This window comes from Corvus brachyrhynchos, unplaced genomic scaffold (genome assembly GCF_000691975.1).
Source record: "Corvus brachyrhynchos isolate BGI_N302 unplaced genomic scaffold, ASM69197v1 scaffold97, whole genome shotgun sequence".
Lineage (NCBI taxonomy): Eukaryota > Metazoa > Chordata > Aves > Passeriformes > Corvidae > Corvus > Corvus brachyrhynchos.
Window position 1 is genome coordinate 7,363,126 of NW_008239758.1, and position 23,360 is coordinate 7,386,485.

Here is a 23,360-nt window from a genome sequence, read left to right on the forward strand (position 1 = left end):
AAGAGAAGCTGGGCATGATTAAGTCTCTGAAGTACTGGCAGCTGATTCTGGAAGAAGACAAGGTCCTGTGTTGGTCAGCATCTCTCCAACTTGGCTTCTTGTCCCACCTCCATCCCTGAGGATTGGGAGACTCCTTCAAGCCAAAAGGAAAACTTCCACTGACTTCAGTGGACTGGAGTTCTTGACATTGCTCCAGAGCTGTAAGGCAGTGGGAGAATGTGTGTGGCAGCCCTGACCCCATAGTCTGGGTGTCAGGTGGGAAGCTGGAGAGGCAGCTGGGATGTCTTGTGTCCCTGAGGCAAAGCATTGAGGGTGAATTGGGATCCACTGCTCTGCTGGGTGTGGGCATGGGGTTCATGGAGAAAAAGCTGGAGGAGGGAAGGATGAGCGTATCCCATGGGCTGAGAAACACTTTGGGTTTGGATCTGGCTTGGGTTAGCTTTAGATACTGAGTCTGGCTGATCTGTCAATGTTGGAGCTGTAATTGGGCAGTTCAAGGTGTTGGGGGAATTTAGAATAAATGCATTGATCAAAGGCAGAGTATGGTTTAGGCAGCTAACCACAAAATTGGCATGATCTCTATTTTGCACAAGGGAGATCCTCATAGATCTTCCTGGGCTGGGATCCAATCCTCCCCTCCTCTCCCCATGCTTATTTTGTTGGTCAGCTCAACCCTACCTTTTCATCAACACAGCCCATCATTAATGTATGTACCTAGCTATGTGTAAACACAAATATATAAACTAACTTCAGCTAGGATGGAAAGATAAATAAGTGCCTTTAGCAGAATTTCCCCTCTCGGATCTGCCTGAAAGCAGACAGTGGAGTTGATTGTTTAGCCCAATTTAGTTTTCATTTAACCAGACCAGAGAGTCTATATTACAAATGACATGTGGCTACCACAGTAGCAAAGTCGCTGTTTACTTAATCAAACATGATTAATGCATTGGTTTTACATTAGGATCTGCTTTTCTCCATTGTGGGAGTAGTCAAGGGGTTCTCTTTGTCTGCTAGCAAGGAAGAACATGTTTTTTATCCTATCCTGCTTATTGTGCAGTCATGTCAGCAGTAAAAAATGTCTTTTAACATGCCTTCTTTTATCAGTAGAGAGATCAATACAGCAACTTTCTGAAAGCATAATTCAGTTACATGTGTTGTGGGAGACTAACGTGAACTCTCTTGGCGAGAATGCTTTTCAGATAGGCAGGGAAAGACATCATGGACTTTATTTCAGAGCAGGGTAAGATTAAAGGGATTTCAAGCATGCTTTGAAAATATCTTATAAAGGAGGTTGGTTCAGGCTTGCAGAGGGATCTGTGGTCCAGAATGGAAATCAAGCATTGCTGCAGATAAGGTTTGCATTTGCATCAGTGGTGGAACCAACAAAAAAATCTCTGCTGCTGAATTGGACCTGGACCTGAAAATGACAGTGGTGGATGGTGAGGATAGCAGGTAGATGGATGTGTTGGCTTCAGGAGAAAGCCACCACTGAAATGGAAAATTTTCGCCCAAGAAATAACTGTAAGGAGTAAACTCTGCCCTGAGAAAAGCTGAGAGATTTTAAGGGGTTTTGGGAGGTGTTGGACAGACATATCCTCAGTGAACCTGCACTTGGCGAGTGAGGACTACTGAAGCCATTAAAGGAAGCACTGAGGTGCACCGTGACCTTTTCTGCTGTTTTATCTTGGGTAGGACATGCTTTTAAAAGAAATACAGCAGCACTATTTGATGGCTTTTCCTGGCAGAAAACAAGGAGCTGACCTGAGTTAGAAAGTGGGCAACCACTTAGAGTTTGGCTGGGGCATGAGTACAAAGGGCTTGCAAAATATATGTCAGGTGTGGTGTAGAGGGTTTTGAAGCACCACCTGTCACAGGTCTGGATTTTATTTTCCCATTTATAAACACCAAGGAGGTTTTCTTCCTCCCTTGAAAATGCGTGAGTCCTCCTTGACTCCAAGAAATGCTGGGCCAGTACCTTCCCTTGATTGTCATTCACTGTCCTTAATAACCAGTCAGGATAAATTTAATAACTTATGACTACTTTTTATAGTGTGCTCACAAAATCTCATCTTGAATCAGGAGAGATATCCATAAAAGCTACTGAAATCCAGAATATTTATCATGTAAGTGACCGTAACATGTTTCTCCCTTTTTCCTGATGACTTTGCTGACCTTAGCACATTGTCAGCCTGGTTGGACCTCACTACCTGTCTACAGGAATGTTTTAATTTTCAAACAGATTCCTGTACTTACCATAGTCATTAACATGTAAATACATCTCATAAAGCACAGAAATGAACTAATAGTTACAGCTTTTCCAGCCATTAACACATGTGAGAGTTAAGCCTGATTATGAACTTCACTTCATTGGCAACATATTTCTGTGGGTCTCTGTATTTCTCTGCCTGCTCTGAGCTGGACTAACTTGAGAGTCCATAAGGCTAAAATCTAATTAATTAAATAGCAGCATTAGTGCTTGCACTGGGGTTAAATGTGCCAGGGAACATTTTTTTCTAATTCTCAAATAAATCTGCTTATTGAAAATACCATCCTAGAAATAGGAGTCTGACTTTGAGAGATGCCCTGGAATTTAACAGCCCATTATTTTTATATGGGCAATTTATTGCAGTCAGAAGTGATACAGTTCATGGAAAGCGGGTGGATGGATGTCTGAATCATTCCATCACCTGTCATGACTCATTCCCATCATTTCCGTCTCCTCGGGAAGGGTGCATAAACATGTCTGCAGACTTAACCATGGCCCAGAGCATCTCATTAAAATATTGCCTCAGTTAAGGTCAGGAAAGTGGTTATGTAGCCCCATGACTAGATTGTAGAAGAGAGGAGGGATTGAGATCTTGACTGCTTCATTCAGAGAAGGGTGTCCAAACCAAAAGCACACCAAGGGTCTTCTGCCTGGGCTTTTTCTTCTCACTTTTGCAGGCAAATTCACAGCTGTGACTCCTTCAGGAATTTTATAGAGTAGTTTGGTCTGGCTGCTCTGTTCCTTGAGCTCTGCCTGCTTTCAAGGGTCCTCTCATTCTCTGGATTATACTGGATATGGTGATATTTTTGCTGGTGGTTCTGTGTCAAAATATGCTGATGTAGCTGCTTCTCTAGATACAACCACATGTTTTGGTGATAGTGAGACAGATGACTCCTGTTGGAACTCAGACAGTGAAGCTAGCACACACCTCATGTATATTCTGTCTTCCTTCCTCAGCAGACTCCCATAGGGTGAATGGCGCAAACCCTTTTGTGGATTGGCTAAATCCACCTTCAAAGTGTGCTCAGAGAGTTTATCCAGCCTGTTCCTCACAGCAAGAGCTCTCTTGACCCAAGCTCTCAGCTGACCTGCTGTGAGCTGACCTGGCCAAATGCCACGTGGCCAGAGTTAACTCAAGCAGAATTTATTAGCTTGCAGAGGGCACTGCATAATCCAGTTACACAACTTCACTTTTGGAGCTGGCTTGTGTCTGGCTAGGTTGGAAGATGGGTAAACGTCTCTGGAAAATTATTTATTATTATTTATTAACAATGAAATCTTGTTATTTGCTTGCTGTAATGGCTAAGAAATCTAATCACTGATTGAGATTGCACTAGGGTAGAGATACCTCAAATAGGGCAGCAAAAATACAGTGTGTCGAAAGGAATTTGTATTCTGGATGTCGCACACCGTCAATAGCAAAAGGAGCTTCAGGCTGAGCGCAGCAGTGATAAGCTCATGCATCCGTGTGCTTTGTGAAAGAAACATGGTGCCAGTGGGGAAATGAAGGCATTCTGCGGCTCAAAGTGGGGTTGGGACACACAGTAGGTGCTCCCCAATGGATACAGACTCTGGGACTGCATCCCTGGAGTGCAGCGAGGCACAAGAAGGTTTGAGCTTGCCAGCCCTCGGCCTCTGGTGGAGCTCACAAAACACGAGCAATCTCTGTCCTGTGTCTTCCCCAGGTCTGTGCCTTGCAGAAATCACCTCAGCAATTGTTGCTGGCTCTTCCTGAGCTGAATCCTTGGCTTCCTGAGCTTCATCCCTGGCTCTGCATGGTGATGTGATGTAATCGTGTGAGTGCGGCCCTTTTATTGCACTGAGAGCATAATGCCCCATTATTCTCCAGACAAGGGTAGGGGGAAACAGCTGCTTTACTGATTAAGTAAATAAAAGCATGACTCTCCAGTCGTTCTCCCTCGTCCAGCACGCGGAAATCTGCCCAGACTCTGCACATTGTCACCGTCCACTCAGCTCCTTGCCCCCAAGTGCCATGAAGGCAGGCAGTGCCTGCAGCTGGAAGGCTGCCCTCGCCTTGCTCGCTCTGCTCCAAGTGGTTTTGTGAGTCAGGCGCTTCGCTTGTGCACAGAAACCCGTATTCCATCCTGCCTTTCCATTTGCTCATGCCCCTCTGCTGCCAAAGTAACCATGGTAGGGGCGGCGTGGGGGGTGGAGGGGAGGGGAGTGGCGTTGCCAATCTCTCATTAATTTCTAGATGCAGAATGATGGGGGTGATGCATGTGAGAGTCTAATAATAATGACCTGAGGTCCCAGGCATGGAGAGCAAGGCAAACTTCTTTAACTAACAACTTAATTATAATAAATTTGAGTCTAAGAGCACCAGGCAAGTAAATCAATCAACCCTTGCAGGCGGGCTCATTAAAACTAGCAAAGTACAGACCATAAAGTTCATCTTATTAAAAGGGATTAGCATTTTCCTGCTAAATCCTTTGCTGCCCATGGGTGCTAGGAGAGAATGTGCATTCTGAGGTTCTCTGTTGTTGCAGTGGTAAAGGGCTGGCCCTGCACAGCAGTAAATGCCTTCAGTCCCCACGGTCAGTCTCTTGGCTGCCGGTGGGCAAGGCTGGATAAATGCTGGTGGATCTTTGCCAGTCTGGCCCAGCTGTGGGTTGCCAACTGTCCCGTGGAGCAAGCGAAACACGATCGGGGCCGAGGTCTTTCTTGCAAAATACGAGTCAGCTTGCTCTCCAGGCTTTTCTCTAGTCCTGTCTTACAGACTGAGACATCACCTCAGTAATTGTTGTTGGCTCTTCTTCCAATGACTCTTCCCTGGCTGTGTGGGATGTCTCTTCTCCTGTCAGGTCTTAATATATTGTAGCCCTCAAGCAGCATTTTCTATCTTTGCCTTTCTTTCCTGGCTGTGTGGTACAGTACTTTGGGTTTTCTAGTGTTTTGAGAGGCAAATTTTCACAGACCCAATTATGATCTTGTTCCTTTAGGAGAGTATATTTACCTTGGAGGACACATTAAACTGAGAACAGCTATCAAAACAGCTGGCATCCTTCTTCCTGTTTCCCTCTTCTGTCAGATACGGTGTTGATGGCAGGAGAGGCATTTTTTTCCCTTTTCAAACTTTCCTCTGCCCACACTTGCATTCCAGTGGTGACCCTCTGCCTGTGCAGCACCGCTCACTGCTATCGTGGAAACGTGGTATGAAAATTGCTGTTTTTTCCACGGATCCTGGAGCCTGCAGGGGATGGTGCTGGAGGGGTCTTTCCTGCTCCTGCCCTGGATTTCTGATGGAAACTGATTTTTTGGAGGAAAAGAGAAGTGTATCACAACAGGGTCTGTCACTGGTTGAGCAAAAGATCTGGAGTTAAGAGGATTTTTTCCATGGAGAGACAACTGCAGTTAGGAAGGTGGGGAGGAGCAGGCTACACAGACCACCCTATGCTGCACCACCCCCACAGCTCTGCCCCTCTAACCCCCTTCTTGATGAGACTGCTCTCTCCCATTAGATGGACACTACCCAGTGCCAGCAGCTCAGTCAGCTGGTGAGGAGAATGGACACATGGGCTCAGACTGAATGTAAAAGGCACAGCTCATGGCACACTTCCCTCAGCTCCTGCTGTGCCCAGGCAGCACTTTAATTGCACAGCAGTTTACAAATAACTGTACTTCATAGGATGGAAGTTCCCCTGCACTATTTTTAATCCTTTCCAAAGGTCTTTTTCTTTTAAGCCCTGGGAGGCCTCGGGGGCATGTAGGAAATTAAGCAGAGCTTTGCAGCAGTTCAGGAGTTCATTGAGAACAAGGAGTTATGTGTGGGGAAGTATGGTGGGAGAGGTAAGGATGAGAAAAAGTGGAGCATCTCTTTTATCCCACTAGGCTTCCCTTTTGCATAGGAAGTACTGAGGGTCTTTCCTGCTCTGCTTGACCCATCAGCAGAGCACATCACAGAGAGCTACAGGCTGCTTGGGGGAGAAAAAAAAAATGGAAGAAGAAAATACTTATTTTCTACTGTGTTTCCAGTCAGCCAGCACTGTGCTGCTTGAAGAGCCTGTGCTATCTCTCTGTAATAGCAAAAAACTGCTGAGCAGAAGGAATGGGTTTTGAGATTGCACTTGATAGGGAAGTGCTGGCAAGTGGACACAGGTAGGTGTCTACCAGTCTGTGCTCCCTCATCAGCTCCAAGAGCTTTCTGGGGAACCTTTGGGTGTTGTCACTTAATTTTTCTGTGCCAGGTTTATGATTTGGAGTGTGTAGTACTTAACACTGTGCATATCAGGTAAAATGATTAGATGAAAGGCACTGCTTACTGCACAAATGTATTTCAGCTTAATTCAAGAACTCAGCCTTCCCTACTGCAAATGAGTGCAGAATTTGGAGCCACTTTTATGCCTTTGCCTTCAGGCACCTTCAGCTTCACACATCCCTTGAACCTCTGACTGGCACTAGCTTTGCATGGTTTTGTCTTGATGAAGGAGTTACCACAAAAGAGGAGGAGCCCCTTGTGCTCCCCATCTCTAGCAATCTTTCCAACTTCCACAGGGGCAGGAACAAATTCAGGACAGACCCAGTACCATCACCACTTGTGTGAGTTCTGCCTGCCAGTGTGATCAATGCAGGATTCAAAATAGTACAGTTTAATTAGAATACTGTAGAAAATATCTATTCTTTTTTTCTGTTGTTTCCTTGTATTTTCCACTCACTGCCTTCCCTTCACATCCCTTTAGCTTTTGCCCAGAATTCACCTCAACCCACAGGCTTTCTTCTATTTTTTCCTTTTTTTTTTTTTTTCTGGGAGGTGAGGGGTTAAAACAATAAATATATTGGTTCCTGTTTTTTCTTCTCTGCAGCTCCTGAGCCCCAGCTGGGTGCAGACATGGAATAGTAACAAGTCCATGGGAAAGGCTCATCTTCTCACAGCCCTTGTAGCAGCACTCTGAGCTCAGTGTGAACTTCCCAGAGCACAGAGGCAGAGCTGAAACCCTCACTGATGCTGCCAGGAACTTTCTGCAGGGATTAAAGCAATAGGGTGGAGATGAAGTGTGTGTGAACCCAAACTGGATTCCAGGTGTGTATGAGGAACAGTGTACTTGGTCTTCAGCTGAGTTTAAAATATGTATATATATACTTACATAATCTGTGGCCATTGGCAGTTAGCTCTTTATCATCCAGAGACACACAGTATGGAACTTCCAGACCTTGAAGGAAAGCGCATTTCTGGTGCTGTCTGGAGACAAACGCAAGGCAGCAACATCAGCTCAGTGTTTGTTCTGGTTCTAGACACTTAATGATAACTTGGTTTTGCTTTTGCCCTTTCACAGCAGGTGCTCTGTTTCTATGAACTGTAGTTCTGCTGAACACTTTCTGTTCCTCAATGTTCCTGATGGAACAGAGGGAATTCTGCATCCTTGCCGATGGATACGTTTGCTTGGATTGGTGGCTCAGCCTGGAGAATGGCAAGAGGGAACAGGCTCACCCCTGCACAAAGACTAGCATGATGCAGGCAGCTTGGGTGGTCTCAGCTGGGTGCAATCCCATTTCTATTTCCCCTTGGCTCTGTGTGTGCTCATGGAGAGTTACTGTGGCTCAGTTGTCACTGCTGTTTTGTTATAATAACCCGACTGCTGTCTCAAAGCCCAGTTCCTAACCTGGCACTAGGGAATGCCAGCTCCTGGGAGGTCTCCAGTGTGTTGTGCATGGCTTATCTCCTGGGGATGCAGTGGAAGGCAGCATCCAGGTGATGGTAAAGTTGTGGCAGGGGGAGACACCAGGTTGGCAGAGGTGTGTTGGCACTGCAAGGTGACCGGTTGACCTTATGTGGTAGAGCTGTTCAGCTCCTGTTTTGCTAAAACTCAGAGTCAAAAGTACTGAAACTGGAGCAGGTAGAGATGAGAAAGCACTGATGGATGTTTGTTATGTCAGCTTAACTGGGGTGGAAGTGCCAGGAAAGCAAATGAAATGAAATGCCCCACAATTGTGCCTGATGTTACCTAACACTGCACTCTTTTCAGTCACTTTGATTAAACACAAGATATTTCTTTATTTTCATGCATTCTTCATGGAGAAAAATAAGGGGAAAAAACAGAGAGCAGTGAGACAGTCTGTACTTCCCCGACCCCTTGCCAAGCAGTAGAGAGCAGTGGGAAACAGTTAGCAAAGGTGTCAGATTTTCTCTAAGGGCAGTCACAAGGCTCTTGTGCCAAACACTATTTGACATTTAATTTAAGATCCATGTAAAGTAACAGCCAGGGCAGGCAGAGCGTTCCAGTTGACAGACTGGTTCTATTTGCTTTAATTTCCTTAGTGTGATGGCCAAGTTTATCTGTGAGTGAGAAATAATCAGAGTATTATTTTTTTTGTTAGCCCATCATGAAAAGAGAGTGCTGTGTTGTGCTCAGGCACCGTTTTGGGCTTCAGGTGGCCCTCATTAGGGAACATAATGCAAGAGAGCTGTGCGTCAGTGCCGGAGGAGCCAAAGAAAGTTGTGCCTCTTTGGTTAAATTCTGCTGAAGTCAAACACTCTGTTCATGTTCTGAACTGAGCCATTCAGCAGGTTTAAAGGTGCAGAGACGGTGTCTGTGTGTGGTGCTTTGCAGCCCCGGAGCCAGGATGTGTGAGGAGAGCAGGGAGAGCTTCCTCCTTCCTCAAATGTGGGGTCAGGACCACTCAGTGCAGAGGGGTTTGTGTGAGGATGTGTCCTGTGTGTGTGCAGAAGGACCATCCACAGAACCTTGAGGGACCAACCTGGTCTAGCAGAAGGTGCCCCTGTCACTAGCAGAGGATTGGAATGAAATGATCTCTGAGGTTCCTTCCAACCCAAACCATTCCATGATTCTGCTCTGTGTTGTTCATGCTTGAAGCCCATGGGTAGGGAAGGAAAGGGCAAGGGTGGTGAGGGGAAGATTGCAAAGGGGTTATTCGCATTCTCGTTTCTTTTCTCCTGTTGGAGCTGAGAAAACTGATCTAGTGTGTTGCTGAGGAGGTGAGATGGGAATAAAGCCTACCTGGAGTACTTGGAGGGAGTGCTGGGAGTTCATCTGAGGCCTGTGTGAGGAGGGAAGCAGTAGTGGAAGCTGTGCTGGCTGTGTAGCTAATACTGGCAAAGGGAAAATGCTGAGGGGTGCATGTAGGAATGAGTCAGGAAATGTATTAGGTACTTAATTTTTTTATTTTTTTTTAAGAAAATAAATGCGTTTAGTCAACAGCATTTTATGTTACCTCCAAGGGTACCTGTTTGGTGATGAAGATATGGAATTATTATGTTAACCACGCAGATAAGGAGTATCAGGGGAGGAAAGTCTGTGAAACAAGTGATTTGTCACATTGAAGACCAAAAGCAGCTGCAGAATATGAAGCAATGGCAGGAGAAAGGTTCCCCAGGCAGTGGGACAGAGACAGCAGCCTGCAGGCAGCACTGGCTGGGTGGAGGAGCACTTGGCTGCTTTTCCAAGGTCATTAGGAAGTCTAGACTTTCCCATAAAAGGGTCCCATTTGCTGGAGAATCCTTGGGCTAACACTGCCCTGAGGGTTTCACAGAGAACTTAAAGGCATCCAGAACAGCCTGGCTAGACTGAGGGCACCTTCCCTGAATTCTTCTGTGTATGGACCTTGGAAGAAAACTCTGGGGGAGCCTGGCAGGAATTATTCCATAGAATATGTAGCCTGCCCCACCAGAAGGTGGCTCTGGGGCTGGCCCACCTGGTGGCTGGGCCACTGCTGTTCCAGACTGGCTGAATTTAGCTCCTCTTCAGGTTCCTTGCCCAGTAGACAGAACAGAGGAGCCAAAACCAACTGCATTCCTCTCAGAGAGCCAGAAATTAAAAAACTGCTTCTGTGTGCTGATGGAGGCATTTGAGGAACTCTATATATGCAGTTATTCCTGAAACTCAGAAAGGAGACTTCCACCTTTGCTACAAACCTTTCTTGGTGCCTCATCACTGGGTTGTTTGACCAATTTCTTGCTGCCTTCCTATGGCTTTAAGCACTTTAAATACCAGCTGTCCTCCCTATGCTAGAGAGCATCTCTGTCTAGCACAACACATCTGGAGAGAGCTTCTCCATAGCAGTGTTCAGAGCAAATCACAAGTCCAAACTCCTCTGAGATCACAGAGTGTGCTCTTGTTCCTGTTTGCAGGGGCTGCCAGCTTATGTTGCAACTTACCTTGTTAGGAAAAACCAGAGGGAGATGCTAAAGGCAGGGAAAAAATGAGTGCAGCTTTCTAATTGAGTCAGGGGAAAAAAAAAATCCACGGTATGTTAAAGAAAGGGTTTGAATGACTGGAAGACTGGTAATTGTTGGATCCCATTCTTCTTGCAAGCCCAGCTATGTTATCCTTGTCTTAAGGCCCCCTTGAAGGTCGGTGTCAGGAAGACAGGGCAGGTGGGACTGAATCAGTATTTGTCGATGTGAATGGCTCCTGGGGACAGACAATGGTGTCCACCCCAAAAGAAACCAGCCTGGGGGCTGCAGTGGTGGATAAAGAGCATGGTCAGGCTTCTGCCCAAGAGAAACAGTTTGCTGAATGTGAGAAGCCTTCTGGAATCTGCACAAATTTAGATGATGTCGATTCAAGCCTTGAGGAGTTTGTTGTGTAACTGGGACCAGCAGTGTGATTTGGACAACCATAACACAGCTGGGGATGATTCCATCCTGGGAAGGTGTGACTACCCTGGGGCTGTTGCAAAGTGGTTTCTGTGTGTATTTACTGTATGTTTTTGTGGCAGGATTTCTTTTTCATAATTGGGTCTTCCTGAACAGCAGTTGGATGTTTTAGCAAATAGAAGAACGTGTAGTAAAAATCAGCCAACATACCCCTAAGTGGGGAGGAATCCTGGATGGCACTAGGGGAACTTCCAAAACTGGTGTTTACCTTTGCTTTGCTTTTAGCAATCCAATTTCTCTCTGTGAGTTGTGTGTGCAGAAGGGATAATCTAAACTGAGTTTATCACAGCAGCAGAGCTGGAGCAACTCCAAGTACATTGGTCTATATCCTGGAAATAGGACACTGCTTATCCAATTATTTGCAGCTTGTTTTCAAGGGAAAAACGATTGACTTGAGTCCTGCACAGGGTAAAATCCTGTTAGAGTGTGTCATTTTGTCCTTCAGAGTGGGATGTAGTCCCAGGTTTTATGAGATGCTGTTTTGCCTCCTGGAATTGTTGAAAAGCTGCTGGGTCAGACTGGGGATCTTTAGTGTTCAGAGGGGAAAGTACCTCTCTGTTGGAGTGAGAGATGAGGCTTAAAACACGTGATAAGCTTTATCTGCCTGTCCCAACCCTTTTCACCCACTGCCATGATTAAATTTGTGCGAAGAGTCACTGTAATAAATAAACTATACATTATTGAGGGTAAAGACTCCCAGGAGGGAAGGCATTGAGTGGTACAGAGATACAGGCACACTTAACAATGAAACAAAGAGAGCGACTTTGGCTGAACATCAGGAAAAACATACTGAGAGTGAAATAAATTTGGCCATAGGACAGTTCCCAACAACAGTAGCAGCAATCCTGTTACCCAGACTAATTTTAAACACTCCTGTAGGCATCACTCCCATCTGGGCCTGGTAAGAGATGTCAGTCACACGCATAGTTTGAAGATGTCTCCTTTTCTTTGGCCCAAAGTTTTCCATGAAATTATTTTTGGATCAATGGAGATAATTTCTTTCCATTTGAGCCATTCTCTTTGTTTCATAGCAATTTTAAAAAGAAAAAATCACTTTGGTAAGGTGAGGACAAGGGAAATTTTCAGCTGTTTTAATGTGGTTCTTCCTTTAAAGGGGTTTGGAATCAGCCATATTCAGACCAGATTTTTGCAGTAGGTAGCAGAATCAAGATGCATTGGAGGAAGGTATTAAAAGACAATTTTCTCTCCAGTCCCTATCACAAACCTGCATCTTCTGAGGTAATAAGTGGGTCTGCACAGACCGGTGGCATCTGATGTTCCTTGCCCTCATACAAACCAACCAGAAAGGAGTAAGGAGTCAGGAGTCAGGAACAATGTTTGGCCAATGAAGTGGATGCTCCACATCAGCCACAGTCTTCTCCAAATTCTTGCTTCTTCCTTCTGGTACTTCTCTTTTTGCTATGGCCAAAGTGAATCCAGTATGAAAGCCCTGTTACTTACTCACTGGGATTAAGCACTGAGGAGAAGAGGTGCGAGAGGTAAGGAAAAGATGGTGCAAATGACTCAAGCCCTCCTTGAGTGCCTGTGTGGGCAGCCTGAGGGCATCCCAGGCTGTTGGTTGGGAGGGCGCGTGGTGCTCCTCCCTGGGCTCCTGGCCATCTGGAGGGGCTGGATGGTGCTGGATGGTTTTGTGCTTGCTCCCTGGCTTAGTCTCTCATAACATGGTTTGCAGCACATATTTTGTGATGTGAGAATGTGCTCTCTGTTCACTTCTAATGCACCTGCTGGTTCCACAAACAAGCCTGCCAATTAAGCCCAGGAGTCAAATCCCGTAGGAGCTTGGTTGCCTATGCTGGAAGATGTATGTATGTAATAAATGGTATTATGAGGTATACACCCAAGCCTATTTATGAATTACCATATGAGAGAGAAAGCATGGTCAGAGTACTGAATAGGTTCAAATAATATATGGATTTATACGTTAGATCCACCTTCCAACCATTTGTTTCATCTTAGGCAAGTTATTTAGCTTCTCTGGGCCTCAGATCCTCTACTGAGTACATCTGGGATGATAAAAAAATTCCTTTTTATCTGGTTTTTCTGCTCTGATTCCTCATGCTCAGAAAAAGGAATTGCCTCTCTGTGCACGCACTTGATTTTGTCGGGTTTTTTACTAATGCTCAGGTATTGCTGTTGCATTTCTGCCTGTACTCTTGCAGAGCAGAGATGATTCAGGAGCAAAAGCAGAGATACTCCTTCGAGTCCCCTTTTATATTTCATTGTTGGCACCTCCTCTCACAAGTAAGTGAGCTGTATTTTAGTCATCAGGTCGGAACTAAACTTTGGTTTCCATGGAAGTCAGGTACCTCTGTCTTCAGCAAAGTCCCGTTATTACTCACCAGGAGAAGGGCAGCCAATATTGTACCTCAGCTGTAGCTGACAGGCAATATATGTGGATGAATCCCTTAACAGTGGACTTCAGCCTTTCCTGAAATCTTATCCCTTGCCTCTCCATGTGAGTGGGGCCACTGGCTTCATGGAGCAGCTCATTCCAGACAGATGCTGACAACTGGAGCTGAGTGGTGCTGAGGGAACATGACACAAAGCTGCAGCAAATGTATTAATTGCATTGCTTGGGGAGGGCTGGATTGTTTCCCCTGCCCCTCCTTTCTCTCTGCCAAAGCTTTGTGTGTGCTGGGAGCCTTGCTGGGTTTTTCTCGTGCATGGCAATTAATGAACACAGCCCGGAGTTCTGGGCTTCTGCTTCACATCCCGGGAAGGTGCGTTATTAACCCAAAAGGATTTGATACCCTCCTGCTGTGTCCCATTTTCTCTGCTCTTGCTTGGTCCTTCTATTTGATTCAGCCTCCCAGGTCCATTAAGATCTTCACAGTTGCCCATGCACAAACCTGACAGGCTCATGGGGAGATTCTAAAATGATGCTGGTTCAATTAGCAGGATATAATTTGCCCTTTGGTGAAACCCTGGGCTCCCCTGCCAGGCTAAGCACTTGCTGCCAGGGCACTTAGCACAAGGAGGACAGTTGCCATCACATCTTTCTCAATGGCAGGTCACAGAAACCATGAACCCAAGTAGCTACCGTAAGAAAGGAATTGTATTTTTATCACAATTTTATTTTTCCTCATGAAATGAGTTTTAGAGAAACCAGAAAGCCTAGTTTGGATATTCGATGTGAACAAACCAGCTGGCAGCTGTAGTTTTTATTTTAGGCTGGGAATCCTGCTGGCTGTTTTTTTTATTTCCTTCCCCATGAGCCCTTCTTGCAATTTGAGTTGTTATGCCCCATAGGTCACAGACCAGTTTGCTATACAATTTTCTGTCTCTGTGTTGATCAAATGTTTTTCTGAATGATTTGCTGTTTGTTGTGGTTGTTAACCTCCTGAGTACTCAGCCTTGCTTCTCTCTCTCACCTCTGAGGTGTGCTGAAATACCTGAAGAGATACCAGTATCAGATCATGCATATTCACAGTGGTTGTTCCCTATTCAGCTGCACAGACAACAGTTTTCTCCTGCTCTCCAAAAGCAGATATGAGTCAAACTTCAAGTGAAAGTGATATATTCAGGATGGGGGGGAGGAAAGGAGATATAATTTGATTTTTTTCCTCAGCCGTCAGCCACTGTGGACAGTAGCTGTTCCCATGAGATCCTCTGTATATTAGCAAAGGGATGGATTTCTGTGCTTTGATGGTGGAGCTTCTCACGCTGGAGGAGGTCTTCTCCTGGAGAGATGATGTGGAAAAGGCAGGTGGCATCTGCCCCTGCTGGGACAGGGAGGAAGTCTGGCCAGAGCTGCTCTGAGAGCAGTGCCAGAGTTTGGTCTGGTTGCACTGGGTCTCTCACCCGGTGGGAAAAACCTGCCCTTAACTCTAGTTTTGGTGGTTTTTTTGTTACTTCTCTTTCCCAGGAGACTTCCTTGGGTTTATAAATGACTGCATTTCCCTTTGGCATGACAGCTGCAGCTTCACCTCTTCTCGTGTGAACCTGGAGTCAGGTCAGGCTAAAATGCTGAGTCTTTCCTTTCTCCTTCCCATGGTTCTCTGGCCCCCTCCTTCCTTCCCCATATCAGCTGCCTGTATTGCCATAACTTGAGGATTAGCTTTTCCCTGCAGGACTGAGCTGAAATGCAAGTGCTTTACTGAGCAAAACAAATCTCTTCAATATTAGCGAGGCAAAGCAAAATGCTTGAGCACATGTGGTTTTTGTTAGCTGACTTCTCCCCCAGCCTCATGTTTGGTCCCAGTGTCAAATTCCCTCTTAAATACGTTTAGGAGGTCACAGAAAGCAGGTGAATAGTCATACAATAAAAATCACATCACACCTCTTAAAAAAAAATTAAAAAAAAAAAAATACATCCCCTCTTTCAGTCTTCCCCCCCCTCCACCCATCCCTATACACAGTAGAGGCAAAGACCTGATTATGCACTTAGTGAGAATGAACTAAAAATGAGTTTTCCTAGCAGGTTGGAGTACAGGGATGTAGTTAACAGATCAGGTTGTTGCAAAGGAAGACACAGAATTATAGGGTACCCAAAGTTAAGCAGGTCAGGCTCTCAGCCGATACGAGTTGTCTTCCCTGGAGTGATTCCACACTGCAGCAGGCTCTGGCTTCCAAAGGAATGTGCTGGTGCCAGCTGGGTACTTTTGGGAAATGTATATTGAGTAAGATGCTGAGGAGATGGCAAAGGTATGTGTGCAGAACACACCTCAGAGTGCTCAGTGCAGGTGTGAGCAGTAAAGCTTGGATGGGGTTTTTGAAACCATGACTCAGTTCCATTAGGAAGATCAGATACTGGGTTTCTGTTGTGTTAGCAAGGGGAGCAGAGCCAGGGCCCCAACAACCCCAGCACTGCTTAACGGGTGGAAACTCATACAAATCTCTCTGATTGATTTGACCTCATGAAAGAAATTCTAATAAAACCTTGAAGTCCTGGTAATGAATTTTACGAGTCCCCCCAGCAAAGGCAATACCTGTTCATTGGCAGATATGTGAGCTAACTCACAGAAAGCTGGCTTGAGCAGTAGAGACAGCGTGAGAAATGTTTGTGAGTTTAGTCTCTCAAGGAACATTTAGTCTCTCAAGTAGCATTGCCTGAAGAATCTTCAATCATTTTACAGCCTAGATAGACACTTGTAACACCAAAGAAGCTGTGGATGCCTCATTCCTGGAAGTGTTCAAGGCCAGGTTGGATGGGGCTTGGAGCAACCTGGTCTGGTGTTGCCCATGGCAAGGGGCTTGTAAATAGAGGTTTGCACCTGCGGGTTTTATGCAGGTTGGTTTTTTGTGTATACACTGATTTTAATTGTCAAAAGGTGACAGAGTGAAAAATAGAAATATTGAGGAAAGTTCATTGTGTTCAACTCTGTGCTTGAGGTATTTACTTCTCTCAGCAGGGAACTAACATGTGAAAAGGTTTTCAACAAAAGATTGCCATAACTCAGGGCCAAGACCTGTCTCTTGTTTTACTGAGCAGTGTGTTTGACTCATATTTGAGGTACCTTTAGATAAAGAAGCTGTCATGGTATGTGCAGGTGTGTAAGCTATGAACCTTTGTATAAACCAGTGAATTTATTTGAGTTGAGATTTGACCTCGGAAGTTAGTCTGTGGGCTGTGAAAACAATCCCTGTTACTCTAAGATAGATTTTTCCTGGCAATAAATATCCTGGTTTTTATCTTGATTATTATTTTTTTGTTCTCACAGCCCTGCACTCTGTTCCCTGAGCCTTTGGTGCTCCATAATTTCTAGTTTTTCCTGATGTAAACTAGAGGATGAAAAGAGCCACTGAAACAATTGCAGTAGAGAAGGTTTTCAACATCTGCCTGCACTTGCTGGCATACTGTGAGTCTTAAATAGCATGTTTATAGAGTGGTCTGATGTGTGACGTTCAGATGAATGCAAGTGTCGTTCAGAAGTGCACAGCCCTGCAATTTATATAGTAAATATACCTTTAATGTTCAGTAAATTCAAAGTCAGTCACCCTAGTTTCAGGGTGACAGTATTTTAAGCCATAGCTGTGCAATTCTACTAATTAAAAAGCTGGGAGGCAGAAAGGCCACAATAATTCAGCCTCTATCTCTCTCAGATTCTTTTGCCTATAAAAAAAGAAAGAAGCAAACTTTTGGTGCAAAAAAGGTTTGACCTTTAATTTTTTTATTCTTTCACTGGTTATAAAAGCCGTATAATTACTTCTAGGGACTCTTGGTGATCGTGATGATAGTGTTTAGAAGCAAATAATTTGGAGCTTAATTTCATAAGTAGTAGAGGGCAGTCACTTTAACCCTTGCTAAACAGCAAGGGAAGCAGCCCTGGACCACTGGATTCTTTCAGGTGTTCATCTGAGACTGGAAGAAGAGTTCTTTGATGTGGTGGGTGAGAGGGTAGATGTGCTTTCTTGACAAGGAAGTGAAGAGGTATTGGAAATATTTCTTGCTTCTAGAATATGTAGATGGGGTGCTTTCCTCCTCTTTAAAGGAAGTTGTAGCAGTAAAAAAATGGAAGTGACAGGAATGAGTCTTAGAATTTCATCCCCTAGTGAGAAATCTGAGATTATTACTAACATCAACTTTTTTAAGAAAATCAACAATCCATAGACATCTACTTGAAAGCATAGCAGAAGACTGTAAGGGGAAAAAACCCCAAGACATTCACAGGTAGCAGCTGAAAAGCATGGTTTTAAGAATCATTGTTATTTTTGCAATTTTTTACCAGTGGTTGAAGTTTGCTATTAGAGCAAATTGGTTACAGTGGCAATATCCTTGCAGGGAAACATTGCTTCTATCCAAGGTGTTTGTTTTTCCTAAAAAATCTGATTTTCTGTTTCAACCAGGAGCAGAGTGCAGAGATCTGCATAACATTATGGCAGCAAGTGTTACCCATGAGGTCATAGTGAAACACCCACTGCAGCCACCTCATGCCTTTAAAATCTGAGAGGATGAAGCACAGCTCAGTTGCCTGTTGTAACAAGAAGTAAAATAAATAAATAGAGTCAGATAAATTACCAAGACAGAGTAATATGCTCCCCACACAGCAGGAGTAAAAATATAACGGTGTCCTGTCCCTTCTGAGATGCCTCAGAAGGAGAATCAGGGAAGACTAAGATGTGCACTTTGGCTAATTCTGCCCTTTGCACTGCAGGATCTGCCAGACCTGCTCCAGCTCAGGTCCTCTGAGGGCCTGGGACATTCACCAGTGATGGGGACAGTCAACGTGGTGAAATGTACCATCATGCTGGGGCAGGAAACTGGCTGTGGAAGTGTTGATGGCATTGATCTGCTTGGGACCAGTCTCATGGGACGCCCACGTGTTGTCTATTGCCTACAGGACAGGAGCTTGGCAGCAGCAGTTGAGAGGAGGATGTACTGAGGTGGAGAGGCTGGGGATGATGAAAGACAGATCTGCCCACTCAGCTTAGGAGGATGGGGTTGCTCTGGGAGACAGTCCTGTTTCCCTTAGCACAGCTGCTCAGTTTTGATACTCTGTTGCTTTGTTTTGTAATGAGCTTTTGGATTTGGACCTTTCTGTCTCATTGTCACATGTCTTTTGCTTGCGTTTGTGTCTTGGGAACTTGGTGAGTGAGGTTGGGTTTGGAGAAGGACCTGCTGTGATGATAAATAAGGTGCAACCAAAGCCATGAGCCCCAGATAACAGATGTTCCATTCCACAGGACTCACCCATTTGAGCAGTTTAATTTCTAACTAGTTAAAGATCCATCTTGTGAAAAATGACTTCCTATTCCCAACCTTATAATGACAGTAAAATAGTGGAAAGACAGATGAGTTTGCACTCCTAGAAATATGTTATGTAGCTGGGTGAGCAATAAAACAGTTTGTCTACGCCTTGACTGACTTTTCTTACACCAAATAACTGTGTAATTGTCTTAAACCCCGAACAGAGAGCACAGTCTGGAGTCTGGAGTTCTTATATTTCAGCTGGCTCCCAGCTGTTCATCTGGGGAGGACAAGGTTGCATGTGTGAAGGGAATGCACTGGGAACCCATTTCTCAGAGCTGTGACCCTTTTCCTGTTTGTCAGATGCACTGATTATCTGGAATACGTTTTCTTGCTAAGTACTGTGTGAGATTCTGGCAATACAGCTGCCTCTGAGCCCAGGAGTCCTCAGCTGGCTGAGGCTTGGGTGGACAGCGTGGGATTGTGCACTCCATGAACAGTAAGAGGAGCTGGCTGGAGAGCCATGGAGCTCAGAGCTGCACCTTGGATGTAACAGTGATGGGAGCAAATGCAGTCAGGAGCTAACAAGATATAATAATCCAAGTACTTATTAATATTTTAAAAATTTGCAGTATTAAAATTTTTGCTATCTTTTAAAATTGTTGAAACAATGCAAAGGAATTTTGTGGGAGTGAGACTACTTTTTTCTGGGTTTACTGTAGCTGGATATGTTGCTGTTCTTTCCTTACATCACACTTTGAAGTGCTAATTCTGAATGCTCTCCAAGTAGATCAGAACCCTTTCTTACCATGCATTACATAGGCTCAATTTTAGAGCTAAACATGGCAATGGCTTCCCCTTAATGGGAGAGATGGATATCTCTTCTGATGGTACTGGAACCAATGGAGTTTGGATCAGGAAGGGGAAGAGACTTCAGGAAGTATCAAGAAGACAGGTTTTCAGCACGTGGCTTGAATCTTACCCTCTGTGTCCATATCTTTGTAAATTGTTTTCTAAAAAATGACCATTTTTATTTGAAAAAGTGTATTTTTTTTCTCAATATGTGGCATGTGAAATTCAGACTATTAGGTCTCTAAGTTTTATCCAGGGGCTAGCAGTGTTCTATCTTTCAACTCAAGCTTTCAAAACAATCAGTAGTTTATTGTGTTAGGACAGATTTCTTCTCTTCTGAGAGCAGATTCTGTGTTTTAATAGCAATGTTGATTGTAATCTTTTTAAAAGTTTGAAGTTGTGGTTTGGAGAAATTCAGAGCTCTCAGCACAGTGCAAACTTTTTTAGTTAAATCAATGAGCTCCCCTGTTGAGAAGTGAATGACCAATGGCTCTGTATCGTCTCTGCCCCCTTTACATAATCCCAGTGGTGTGGAAAGTGGAGCTGCTTCCCAGAAATTAGCAAACAATTCAAAACAATGGAGGCACAATGAAACACCCTGAACACACAGCCAGGGAGGAAGTTCAGGTTTGTATAATTTGAAAGGAGAGGAGGCAAGTCAGGAAGAAACACACCCTTGAAAAACCCTGGGGTGTGAAGGGGATTTCTGTGCTTTTCTCTCTGCTGCAGGGGCGAGCTGATGGCAAGGAGCAGGCGTCGTCCTGCTGTGGCTGTTATGTGATGTGGAACCTGCCTGACTCCTTTTGGGATTTGACTTTCAGGGAATGTTGAGTCTCTTTTCATCCCTGGAACACAGCAGGTACCTGAAGTTCCAGCTGATGTGACATCCCAGCTCTGGCAGAGAGCAGGAGGGAGCAAGCTGCTTTCGGCTGACCCAGGGATGCTTTAGGCAGCATTCTATTGATGTCATGGTATTGCTCTGGGGAGAGAAGTTCTGTTTGCTTGCATTTGCCCTCTTTGTGGATGGATTTCCTCCTGCTCTGGGTCTTCATGCCTGAACCTGTCTTAAGATTTGATTATGGCTTAACTGTGTGGGACTAAGGCAGGGGAAGCTGTCCCCCGAGCATGAGGCAGCAGGGCACAAGTTCATGCGTTACTTGACCTCTTGTGATGATCAAGCTCCTGTTTCAGTAAAAACTCACCAAGTGAGTTTGGCCAAAGCATAGAGGTGTCTGTGGAGACACTTCTGTGCCTGGGGTTTTTGCCTCCAGTTTGCTGCCAACCCCGGTGCAGGAAGGAATGAGCCCCTTGGCAGGTCATGCACAACCTCTCCTGCTTGGCTCTGGCCTCGGTGCTCCCCTACACACATGCAAGGTGTAGAGTAAATGGCTGGATGAATGGGAAGGAGCTGAAATACACATGGTTTGGAGGCTGGTTGTGTTAAAGAAAAGCTAATGACATATTTACATGGCAATGTCAATAAACATTTTCTCCATGCTTTTGACTGGCCAACTGGGAATGTATTCCTAATGGAAACAAATTGGATCGTCAGCCAGCCCAGTGCCTTTGTCAGTCCTGAACTCCATTTAAAAATAACATTATTTTAACGTGTTTTTAAAGCACCTTTTCCTAACATGATCCAGAAGGCTGTGTAAAAACAACTTGGAATAATCTTGAAACCCATAGAGGGCCAAGCCAGAGAAAAGGAGCCAACACCTTTGGGCAAAGAAAACCAGAAAAATCTAAGGAGAAGAGCCAGGAAGAAGGGAGGGAATATATTTTCATGGAAAAATCTAAAACAATGTGCTCTCCAGAAAAGGTATTTTTTCCCTTGAGAAATCTCCATGTAAAATGAATGCAATGCTGTACATATTTATTTAGTTTTCTCTATACATCTATTTAATTTTCTCATTGAAATAATATCCCATTAGTTGAGATAGCACCTAGAGCCAGCAAGCTTTTGTCTTTGGAGCTCCCTCAAATTGTGATCTTGGTTATTCTATTAATGGAATATGAGATTAGGGAGTTTGGGTTAAGTATATCATAAAGCAACAGCAGTGTGCAGCTCAGATGCCAGTTTTATTTTTTTGTGATTGGTTAATTCATGAATTGAGGAGACCAGGTGTTTAAATTCCACATTCTTGATATTCCTCTAGCAGTGTCTCCTAGTCTGAGGGAGCACACAATCATTTGAGCCCACTGCTGAAGGAATGCTAAAGCAAAGCACAGCTCAAGAAAGAATCTTTTAAGAAAATGGTAACTCTGCAGTTTGTGTCAGTCCTGTTCTGAGCAAACTGACATCTAAATGACTGGCAACAGCAAAGATAAATATAGCAGCAGCACAGCAGGGGAGGTGAGATGAATAGAGGCGTATTCCAGGGGGAGACTCTGTGACATCCTGTACTGATGTCACTGATGAACATCCTGAGCAGCAAAGAAGTCCCAGGATTTGCCCTGTTGGATTCAAACAGGTGTTTGAATGGAGTCTGAGGCAAGTTTCAAGGCACACATTTCTCTTCACTTGAAGCCTGTTACCCCGGGCTCAAGTCCTCCCCAAAGATTTTTCAGGTGTGGTCATGTAGGATCATGAACTCCTCGTGAAGTTGGTCTTTTCCTCTTTTGGTACTTCTGCACTGTTTAGATTTGTTAATGCTCATCAGGACTTAATATCTGTTTGAAAGTAGGATTATTGAGCTCTGTTCTACTTCTTTTCCTTCAGTAAGATCTGGAGCAGCCCATACTTGCAAAATAGATGCAAAAGAAAGAACAGTCAAGAAAAAGTCGGCCAAGAGTTGGAAGCATTTTATTGTGCTTAATGGTCCGCCAGTAGTAGGTAGAATCCACTGCAAGGGTAAGAAAGTAGTTTCTTGCCTTTCACTGGCCAACACCTGTTCAGTGAGTTTAGTCTGTAATTTTGGGGTGGTGGGAATGATGCAGCTTCAGGCATAGCTCCAATTTCTGCATCTAGTAGATGCATGCTCTGCTCCTCTAGGTAAGGATATGTAATGAAATATGAATGATTGCTGAAGATTTAAGAGGGAAAAACTTTTCTTTTTGCTTTTCTCTGCTTTTTTTAATAATAAACCCAAGATTGTTATAAACAGAGGTTGTATCTTGTTCCCTCTCCTTTTTGGATTTTCTGTGCATCTAGACAGACTAAAGCAAACCACATATTTGAGAACAAAACTTCTCTCTCTGAGGAATTTTGTGATGCACCTTTGTATGATATTATACCAAAGCAGAGAAAACATTTATGGGAGATTTAACCAAGCAGTGAGCGTATCTGTGTGGTCAGCCACGAATGCATGTGGAGACTCTCTGCAGGATAAAAAGCTTTTGTGATGGTTTAAGAAAATATTGAGTAGCTCTTTTCTGAATACTTTTACTTTTCCCAGACAGCGTTCAGAAATAACTGTTAGCTGTTGTGGCAAGAAATAAATAAAAAAGCAGCAAATTTTCTCTGATGGGGATTTTTTTGGCTTCTGTATGAGCCTGGGTCATGTGACTGGACTGGGTTGATTTAGGAGCAGTGCACTGCAAATCTTTTTGAGAATGCTGAATTCAGAGGCTACAAGGCACTGCAATTAGTATTTGTAGGATAGGGGGGTTAGAAAAAATAGTCACGTTACAGCTGCCCTGCGTCTCAAAGCTTGTTTGGAAACCTTTTTAATTGGTCTATCTGTCATGCCATTCCTTTGGATTAAGAATGGCTGATGCTCTGTGTTGCCCAGAAGCAATAATCTCAGCAAGACTATGTTCTCTTCACAGCTTCATTAACCTCTACCTTCATTAACCTCACTACCTCTACAGTAAACAGTCAAGGCTTTACAGTATAAATGTTCAGAGAAAATGTTTTGCAGCTCTTGTATGGGCCATCTGTCTTCTGAGGTAGCCACGGGTGAATGCTAGATAGTTGTTTCCTAAAGAGATCAGTATTAAAATCAAATTTTCAGGGGCCTGCA

The 23,360-nt window shown here is 44.4% G+C and overlaps 1 long non-coding RNA gene across 4 annotated transcripts in view; it reads left to right on the top strand.

Moving 5' to 3' along the window:
- LOC108448737 overlaps positions 1-23,360 on the top strand; it is a 213,677-nt gene that overhangs the window by 59,896 nt on the left and 130,421 nt on the right. For 3 of the 4 annotated variants that reach the window (XR_001864739.1, XR_001864737.1, XR_001864738.1), the window contains exon 3: positions 7,087-7,304. The exons of the other annotated variant lie outside the window; for it this stretch is intronic. This is a non-coding gene — a long non-coding RNA (uncharacterized LOC108448737). The remainder of the gene's footprint in view (positions 1-7,086; positions 7,305-23,360) is intronic. 4 annotated transcript variants of the gene reach the window in all.